The sequence below is a fragment of the Octodon degus genome, unplaced genomic scaffold, assembly GCF_000260255.1.
Source record: "Octodon degus isolate 3935 unplaced genomic scaffold, OctDeg1.0 scaffold00016, whole genome shotgun sequence".
NCBI classification, from domain to species: Eukaryota; Metazoa; Chordata; class Mammalia; order Rodentia; family Octodontidae; genus Octodon; species Octodon degus.
Genome location: NW_004524592.1, coordinates 5,238,752 through 5,248,703, shown reverse-complemented (window position 1 = coordinate 5,248,703; position 9,952 = coordinate 5,238,752).

The following is a 9,952-nucleotide window of genomic DNA, read 5'->3' as shown; positions in this document are numbered from 1 at the left end:
CTATGGGTAACTTATAAGAGCTGGTATGCCAATATTCACATGTCTCCTGAGTACCATTTGGTTTACAGTCTTCTGATTGCTATCTTGTGGTGAATTGTTCTGTTTATAGCTTTAAAATTGCTATCTGGGTGACAGTCTTCTGTTTCTAATCTCATGATGGCTGTCTAGTGCTTTAGCTCCCTATGGTTCACAACGCGGCTTGCTAATTCTGTGGAGGGAAATACAATTAGCTAACTACACACCTGCTCAGCCTACAGTTTTACGAGTGTAACTTGCAGTGTGATATATGTCTCAGGCGTGTACTGGGAGAGCTTGAAACTAGAAATTTTGTGTGAGGCTTTGCAATATCTAAAGAAATATAGCTTTACCTATCTATATAACAAATGCTTTCTTCATATGCTAGGTGTATGTGCAAGTCCTCATACAGAATTTGTAATTAAACATACGTGAGTTCTGGTCCTTCCAGAGTAATGCAGAAGAGATTAGCTGTAGTCTGTATTTTGAAGTTCATCTTATCACCTAACATCTAACATCCCTCACAGTTTCACCAAGAATGTCCCTCCCCTTGTTCTCATTTTAAATGAAGGTTTGGCCTGGTGTGGGCACAGAACCTATGCTGTTTCAGTTTTCAGTGACCATTTAACATGTAGTAAACCCTAGAAAATGTATCAGCTTCTTTATAATTTGGGTACCTTAAATGAAAAAGTGCTAAGGGTGAGATTTTGTAATATTCTCTGATATATGAAATGGGAAAGTGGGTGTCTTTATTAAGCAGACTCATAATACTCTATTCAATCAGTAGACTCTCCACATGTTCTAAAAGCTTTTTATTTACAATTACATTGCCTCTCCCCACTCCCCCTTTTTCCTTTCCCACTCCTCTTTCTCAATAAGGCTTGACTATGTCACCCAGATTGCTTTGAATTTGCTCATAGGTTTAATCTATCCCTTCTGTCTCAGCCTCTCTTTTTTGAGGTTTTATATCTTTATATCACATGATATATAAATCTTGGAAACAACCCAAATGTCCATCAACTCAGAAATGGATAAAAAAGATGTTATATTTTTTTACACAATAGAGTGGTATTATTCAGCTATCCAAAAAGATATATTTGAGGCTTTTGTTGATAAATGGATACAATTAGAGACTGTATTGGTAAGCGAAATAAACCAGACCCTAATATGCAAACATAGTATTGTCTCATTAATGTGAGAATCTACAGAGTAAATAAAGTTTGAAAGGTATAATACTGTCTCAGCCTCTTGAGGGCCTAAGACTACAGGCATGTGCCATCAAATGCTCCGCTGCATTTATCTTTCTTGAGTAAAAATAACCTGATTCTTCATTACAGATAAGTTTCTTCCATGATGTATGGGGATGTAGAATGAAGTGTTTAGTTTTATCAAAAGAGTGGCAGTAAATACATCAATGCAGACTTGCAGTTTGTAAATGGTCATTGTCTTAGCACAGTGTGATCCTCTTAGAATGTGGTTCTTTTGCAGAAAGCAAAAGCCAACACTGGTTCAGAAAGTAGGGAAGAGAAATATACCTATGGTGCAGGATGCAGTTTTCAGGGTAACACCAAATAGGCAGGGTTGCATGCATCTAGACTTCAGGTACATTATCTTCATGTGGATGACCAGGACAATTCCAATAACCTATATCTCAAAAGGGCATAAGTTTATACACTGCAAAAGAAATGTCATTATCATATAACTCCTATAAAGTCTCACTGTGCCCCCAGAAATTGCAATTATACTTACAGCACTGGGAACACAAGTGGTTTCTTCCTTTTAGTCATTCTGTCAGTATCTTAAAATGTCAAATGCCCTGAACACTATACATAGTATATCTCACTCTCAACACTATAATAGAACCACAATTAGCAATGAAGAACTTTAAATATCCAAGGATTGGTAAGTGTGGAGGAGGTACCATTAGCAGGATAGAGTTTCATAAATGAACAGACTTAAAGGAACTTAACTACAATATACTAAGGTGAAAATGCTTTCTTTCTATAGAATGAGCTGACAAAGTATGTAATCAGATAAAAACAGCAGTTTGAAAGGCTAGTATGCTTTCTAACAAAAAGTCATAGGAATTTTAAAATCCTTACTTTGGGTCCCTGAAGGAGTGATAAATAAAACTTAGAAAATTTATAGTAAAATGTTTGGGGAGGATCATGTCACCAAACTCTGAAATCCCTCTACCACAGTTCCATGGCCTTAAATCTTTCATTAATTGATTAATTAGGTCTCAAGCCCTCTACCACTGCATGTATCTCATGAACATTTTGTGTTCTTTAGAAGATAAGATTTTCCATGAAACATTTTTACAATCTTCAATGTCAGTAGAAAAAATATCAGTGTTATTTGGAGGCAACCTACAAAAGGTTTTATAATTGTTTTAGTCCTAAAGAAACAAATTAACCACAGTTAATTAAGCAGAGTTTGCACGGTTGAGTAAGTCTGTACACATCAACAGGCATATGCCCTGGATGCTGAAATATATGACACATATCACAGTCCAAACAACCAAGGGGTTCAGAGAAATAATTAATGCTATCCGTAAGTATGGAAAAAATAAGACCATTTCTACATCTTCAGATTGCCAGATCCAGCACAAACCTTTCTCTCTCCAACTGTTTCTTCTTGTAACAAATTCTGACACAGACGAAAACATTTGCTTCATATTTTATTGAATTTCATTTATATTAAATTAAAAATATATTTCTGACAGATTCATGTAACAAAAAGGCAGAACAGTTTTCAAATTGTTCAGCTGGGATGATCAGTATGGAATGAGGCAAAGCAGTTCGCATTCTATAATTGCCTTGTACAGGTACAATTCTTCCCCAAGAACCAAAAGAGGATCCTTGAGAATTAACTGAAGAGCCTAATTACATAAATTTAAAATGCTGTTTCCCCCTCATCCTCAGATAACAACAGAAATTGGGGGCAGGAAAGAGAACAGGGTGAAGGGTTGAAGAAGAATGAATAAGGGAAATTATACTAAAAATATACCTAACATTAAAAAAGTTAGTATGTGTTAAGTGCGTAATCCTTCATAGACAAAATAGAAAAAAAATAACATTACACCACACACAGTTGGCATATCCTATTGTGTAAGCGAATGCAGAGGTTGGACACGTCACAATAGTGCTAAACACAGAATCACAAGTAATGTCAAAATGAAAACTTGCAACCAAAAAGAAACAATCACAAGCCGATTACTTATATACAAATCAACCCTAGAGACAATTATATTCCAAATAAAGATGTTCACAGAAGAAAATCAAAGCAACATTATCTTTATTTACAAACGCAACTAGCCATGTCTTTAACAAGCTATAAAAATACTATTCACATTTTCAAACATACAGTAGTATTTTTGTTTGTAATATTTCAAAAAGGCAGCTAACTTTGAATGCTGGGATCTAATGAAACATTGATGGCTTACCAGCAAGTTATTTTTACAACCCTATCCTTTGAAGATACTTCACAAGAGAGAGGCTTTGTCTTCTGTTGGTAAGTTAAGAAAAGGAGGAAGTGAACACAACTCTGCCTTTCTCCCTTTATCACCCGAATGGGTCTTAGTCAACTGCTTTGAAGCATGCATGAGATGAGTGCCTGAGAGAAGCCTTAATATGGATGCGTTTTTACCTTGTGTTGTGATCTGTCCTGCACATTGATTTTCTTATAATGATGCTCATGGAACATAGGAACCGCTAGCCAAAGCATGTGAGGATGCAGTTCCAACATGCAGCGATGCAAGCCCTGTTGCTCATGATGCGAGATGGAGACACACCAGCTGGTGAGACGTGCATTCAAAGTTAGCTGCCCTCGCACAGCGGCTCAGTATAGTAATCGACCCATTGAAGAGCAGTACCAGTTTATGCTACATATTTCAAAGTACCTTACTTTAAAACAACAGCTTACGTATCTACATTAGAAAATAACTTTTGTAGCTTGATTACGGGAGTAATTCCTAATGGGTTCTTGGAGTGCTATGGTTGTAGTCCCCTCACTCCCCCTCCCAGCCCCTGAGAGATCCAGAAATATACAGGAAAAATAACTGTCACATTTAGGGAAAAGGTGCAACCCCTCCATGAACTGAAAGATCTGGAAATGATGCTTGAAAATCATGTTTATGCTGATATTAGGTGATATGGTTTGTTTTTCTTCAAAAGGGCTACAGGCCTGGGGAAAAACCTCTATACATCAGGGGTAAAAATAGCAGTAAAGGTAAAGTGGTTTGGACAAGTTAGACTATTGCCTGAAGTTATGAGGCTTTGCTTTTCTATATTTGTAGATTTGTACAAATATAGCCACACTCATGATATGGTGGAAACTCACTGGAGTATTAAAAGAAAAATATCCTTCAAGAGTCCAAGTAGAGAAAGGATGGTATTCTATTAGATAACATATATTTTCATTAAGGTAAAAATTTATTCATTATGTATTTGTTAGATGGATATGTAATACACAGAAATGTTGCAGGGGGTTCTCAAAGCTGAATAGCCTTTACTGCTATGATAAGATTCCTCATTTTGGAAAAAAAGAATACAGCAGCTATAAAATATTTGCAATCAGGAATAGCATAAAGTGAGTAAAGTAAATAAGTTAATTTGCAGGCAAAAGCTAACTCCTTACCTATGGACCTAGTTTGTACAGAAAGACTAATTCCAAAACTTAGAAGAATATGGACACACATAGGAGCATCAAGAATCATCACAGGGCTTCCTCATCCCAAATTCCTATCAAGGAGGACATATCAGAGAATCAATCCTTATGGCAAAACAGCTTTAACACGCAAATGTACTCTCTGTGCAGTAATTTATCTTAGAAGTTACTTAAATAATATCCAAATTGACAGAATCTTTTATGGAAAAATTAGACATTCGAGGGTAATATACTAGTCAGTGTTTCACAGAGCAAGGTGTGGGACCTCAGGTACCCGCTATGGCTTAAGACAGGGATGCTGCCAGGAGAGCCACTTTGAAAAGAAAATGAAAAGTCTGGGGAACATGGTGCCAAAGAGAAATAAACAAGGGTGGTGTTTTCCTCTGAATTTCAGAAAGAAATACAGTGTTCTGTGATTCTTCACATGGTATCTCTTACTTGCCAAGTTGAGTATTTTCTACAGGAGGCAGGTCAATACTCTATGAAATTGAGGCTTAATATCTTTTCTCCTTAAGAAGCTAGAAACTTTTCCTTCCACCCAAAGTATCACCTGCATGGACAGGGAACGAAGCAGGGGGCTGCAAAAGTGACACAGCCTACATTTTTGCCCCCCTATGAAATCATTGGTAATTGAACAGAGTCGTTAAATTTCTGCTGTTTTAGGGATCTTTATTTGAATGAAAAGAACAAAGAAGCCCATGGTGCTAGATCTATACAGGTAAACACAAGGGCTCCTGGTCAAATACGATGCTTCGCATTTGGGATGATAAAGAGAACCGTTTTTGCAAAGGCATCTCTCGGTTAAGAAAATTTGTGTTAATTTTACTTGGAAGTATAAAATGTGGCCTTATTGTAATATTACTGAGAAGTGGGTCTCCACTAATAGTTATCTTCTAAAACTGTCTTACCTATATCTGTATAATGTTATTTTGAAACAAATGCCCTTCTGTGTCCACACAGGAATAAGGCTGTCCTTCAACTTGATGTACAACGTTGTCCATATACGCAGAGAGGCCCAGTAGAGTTTTCTGTTCATAATCTATACTGTACAGCTTGGCTTGCCTGGCTTTTTAACATATAGAAGCTTACACACCTGAAATTCTCACTTGTCCCCTAGCATATCTTCAGTCTAAAAACTAAAGCTTAAAAGAATGCTGGATTTATCATGTATTTACCAGAAAAATTTTAACAAATTCCTTTTTGACTTCCGAGGCAAAAGAGTATGATGCAAAAAGAAACTAGAGGTCCCAAATTAAATATATTATGTTTTCTAAATGGTGCCATTCATTTCTTTTTTTTTCTGCCTAAGTTAATAGAACATTTCATTTCCTTTGCTTTGTTTTGAAGACCTCTTAGTTAAAGTCACAGGTAACATATTTGCCTGTAGAAGCTACAAGGTGGTATTTACTAAACAAACTAAAATACAGAAGAATATTCTCCTTGCACTTAATACATTTAGAAAGGGATAAAGGAATAAGAAGAAGAGAAAAATTTTAACTGTGGAGCTTCAAAGGAAGTTGTCACAATTGGAGCCACAAATGCCTACTTTCAGCTAAGCCCAACAAATAACAATTTTAAATGACAAAATTAAATACACACACATATATATTTTTTTAACTAGGCAAAATCCAACCTACATTTTCATAGCCTGAATTTTATTTTGTTACATATACTTTATGGTTAGTTTCCTAACTTAATTTATTTAATAATATTAAAATCATTTAGCATCCGATAGCCTAACTAAATCTACATCTTATAATATTACCATGGTTCCGTCCACTTATATACATGCTTTCATAATCACCTTTTCCATTACCTTATGGACTACAAATACTAGTTAAATAATCAACCCTTATAGATGGATGAATAATTCAAGTTTTTAAAGAAACGTTAGATAGCTCTTTAAAAAAAAAAAAAAAACACCAAAAAAACCACACAAACAAACAAAACCTTGTATTTACAACCTTCCCTGTCCGGCTGCAACTATTTAAATTTTCTTTTCATATTTGACACTTCAGGAAGTTCACTGAGCCGTCCCTCCAACATTGCACCTAGCAGCAGAGTCTCACAGCATTTTATGCTTTTTTCTTAGCAATGAAAATATGCGCCATCCTTATACCATGCCTTTTCTTCGGGAGGTATTGGCACATGTGTTAATTATAACACTTGAGAAGCCTTATTTCTTTCCACAAGTTATAGTTATTCAGTCTTTGTACCTGTTTGCTGAAGAAAGTCTTTTATTTTTAGTTAATGCATTTTAAAGGAATTTACATTTTGCATTGTCTTTCATGCTATTTCAAACATATTTCTGGAGAGAGGATCGGATCCTAATCTGTGCTGCTAATACTACTCAAATCCCAAGAGCATATGCTCTCTCCAGTTTACATACTTGATTCTGCATATTTCCATTGCTATCATGGACATCTGTGTTCTAATACTGCAAAGCACTTTGAAAACTTCAAGTGGCATTTGTAAATTTTACTTCTCTGGATAAATAAATTATTGTCTAGAGCAAAGGAAACTACTTTTTATTCTCTTGTATAGTCTCAAATGTGTTTCTGGGCACAAAAGTAAAACAATGAAGAACATTTCAAACAACTGAAATCAATTATATATTATAGAAGAAATTCAAACTTTATGACAAACTGATACTACTGAGAAGCATTTTGGGGATTTTAAGTTTTACTTGCATCAACCTGTAGATTTTGGAGGATGATTACCTGATGTAGATGTTTTGAGATTGGAGGAAACAGACTACAATCATTAAATATATGTCTATTACATTAAGAATTAAAATAATATCCTTTTCCTTCACCAAATTAAATAACTTCACTTTCTAATGCCAGGGGATATTATCAACAAAAAGACAAAATGAAGTTAGAGTACGTTAGTAGTGTGGCCATTGAAAACTTGAGAGAGATGTATGCATTTTAGAATGAGAGGCTTATGTTCAATGCTTCATAAATACTAATGTCAGGTCTTCTTTTCCTTGAGACTGCTCCAAACGGGTATGAGAGCTGTAAGCTATTAGTTGGTGGTCCTTGCATCATTCTAAGTCTTCATCCCTGGGAAGTTAGTGATTGAATTTGAACAAAAGAGATCTCACAAACTCCTCTCTACCTCCAACTCACTCAACTTGCAGTACTTCTCACCGCATAAGAAGAGACCAATCCCAGCACCTCCAAGGATCATTACAGGTTGTGGAATTAAAGGTAGAGCTGCAGTCTACGTGGGTCAGTTAGGCAGTGATGCAATGTCCTGGCCAAACTGTATTTGGATGGCAATATTGCAACTACCAGGTCTGTGCACGCCAATAATTTGTAGGATGTTTAAATAATTTTCCATGTGAGTTGATAGGATATGTTTTACTAAAAACCTGAACTTGTAAACTTCTCACAATTTCTCAGCAAATTGCCCATATAATGTAATTCCTTGAATTTATGGAAAAATTAAAATTTCATTCTATATAAGGCCCCTAGACTACAAAATTTGGAAGTAGGCGATGATATTCCACTCATCTGGCTATTCCTTCTTTAACACAATGCTTTTAGTGGATCCTAAGTAAATATTAGTCGGATAACTTAGGTTTTGGATTGTTGGATAGACTTATGTTTTTCAAAATAGGTAGAAACATAGATTTCTACACTTGATCTTAGCCAAGAGGCCGAGAAGCGATAGAAACATAGATTTCTTTATATTTATTCTCTTTAAGCTCTCTCCATTTTAGTTACAGAGATTTTTATTATAATTGGTTCCCTTTAGGTTACTGATAATGGGTTAACATTAGAAAAAAAAAAACAAAACCAGAAATTTAAATGACTTGAAGCAGGATTTTGTGGAAAAGAGAGATGTGTATCCAATTCTCTTAATTACTAACATAAGGCTCTGTTTTCCTGGAGACTTAACTCATCATTCATCCTAACTCAGTAGACACTCTTTTTAAATAAAGAAGATTAAGGATAGTTTTAGAATGAGGATATAGTATGTGAAGAAAAAGAATTCAGACATAAAGTATCAAAAGATCAATTTTGGGGTAATAAAATTATTGCATGGGATGAGTTTTCATATTTATTTACAAATGTTGAGTGAATGTCCTTCATAAGCTGTAAATTTTTCTTTAATCTTATTACACCAATTTATGTGTGGAGTTACCTTTTAGGTAATATCAATAAAGTCTTGTATTAGAAATTCCATAGAATTCAAGCCAATCCTTAACTTGCATTCCTTCATACGAAGCATACAAACTGAGCAAATTTCTTCATGTAGCGAATGTGACCTTATGTGTAGACAGTGTGCTGGCTCTCTCACCATAATCCCTGGACACTGTTCCAAAGTCCTAATTCGGGTGGCATTTTCACAGTCTGTCTTTATCTCATCTTTTAAAAAATGTACTTAATTTGCTGGTTGCTTCCATATTGCTTCATTCAACATCCAAAATGGAGTTCAGAAAATAAGAAATAAAATTAGGGCTTAAGTGCAAACTACATTTCTGAGTGCCTGCTAGGTAAACATACCCAGTCCAGTGTGTTTCTTCCAGTTTGTGGATTCCCCATTTGACCACCCCGAAAGTGTCAGTAGTTTTCTTGAACCACACAGGGCTGCCTCTTAGTTTCCCTTCTACTCTTAAAATTGCCAACTGCCAATCAAGTACTGTCATTTATGGAGGAGAAGAAAATATTAAAGGGCAGAAAGAGTGGGGCTATCATATGTTCAACCATGTGAACATAAAGCTACACTTGATACTGCATTTGACTAGCATCTTGGCCTTCCCATCAAATTTTAAAAACTATTTTTACAACAGTGGCTTCTTGATTATATTAAATTTTCTTTAGATCATGTCAAGAAGCTTTGAGGTAAATATCCTCACAATTAGAAATAAAAGCCAAAAAATTAGAGGAAAAACTAATATAAAAGAGTAAGATAGAGCGAATAATTATTGTTTAAAGCACAAAGTGCTCCAAATATGAGTAGTATAAATTTGATGGAAATTTAAAAATTATAAAAGCTGGGTTGGCCATTTTTACTTGCCAGGATAGAAAATGTAGGAGAAAGAAATGGAATTTTTCAAGTCCATCACTATCACCTTATTGAAATGGCTATTTTTTTTTTAATGGAAACAAGATTTCCAGGGACAATGGATATGCACACATTGAATACTACAGATAGAAACAGGCAGCATGGGTATTTTATCCATCTGTATTTAAAAGTAAGTAAAGGAAGGAAGGAAGTTAGGGAAAGAGGGAACATAGGAAAGAATGGAGAGAAGGAA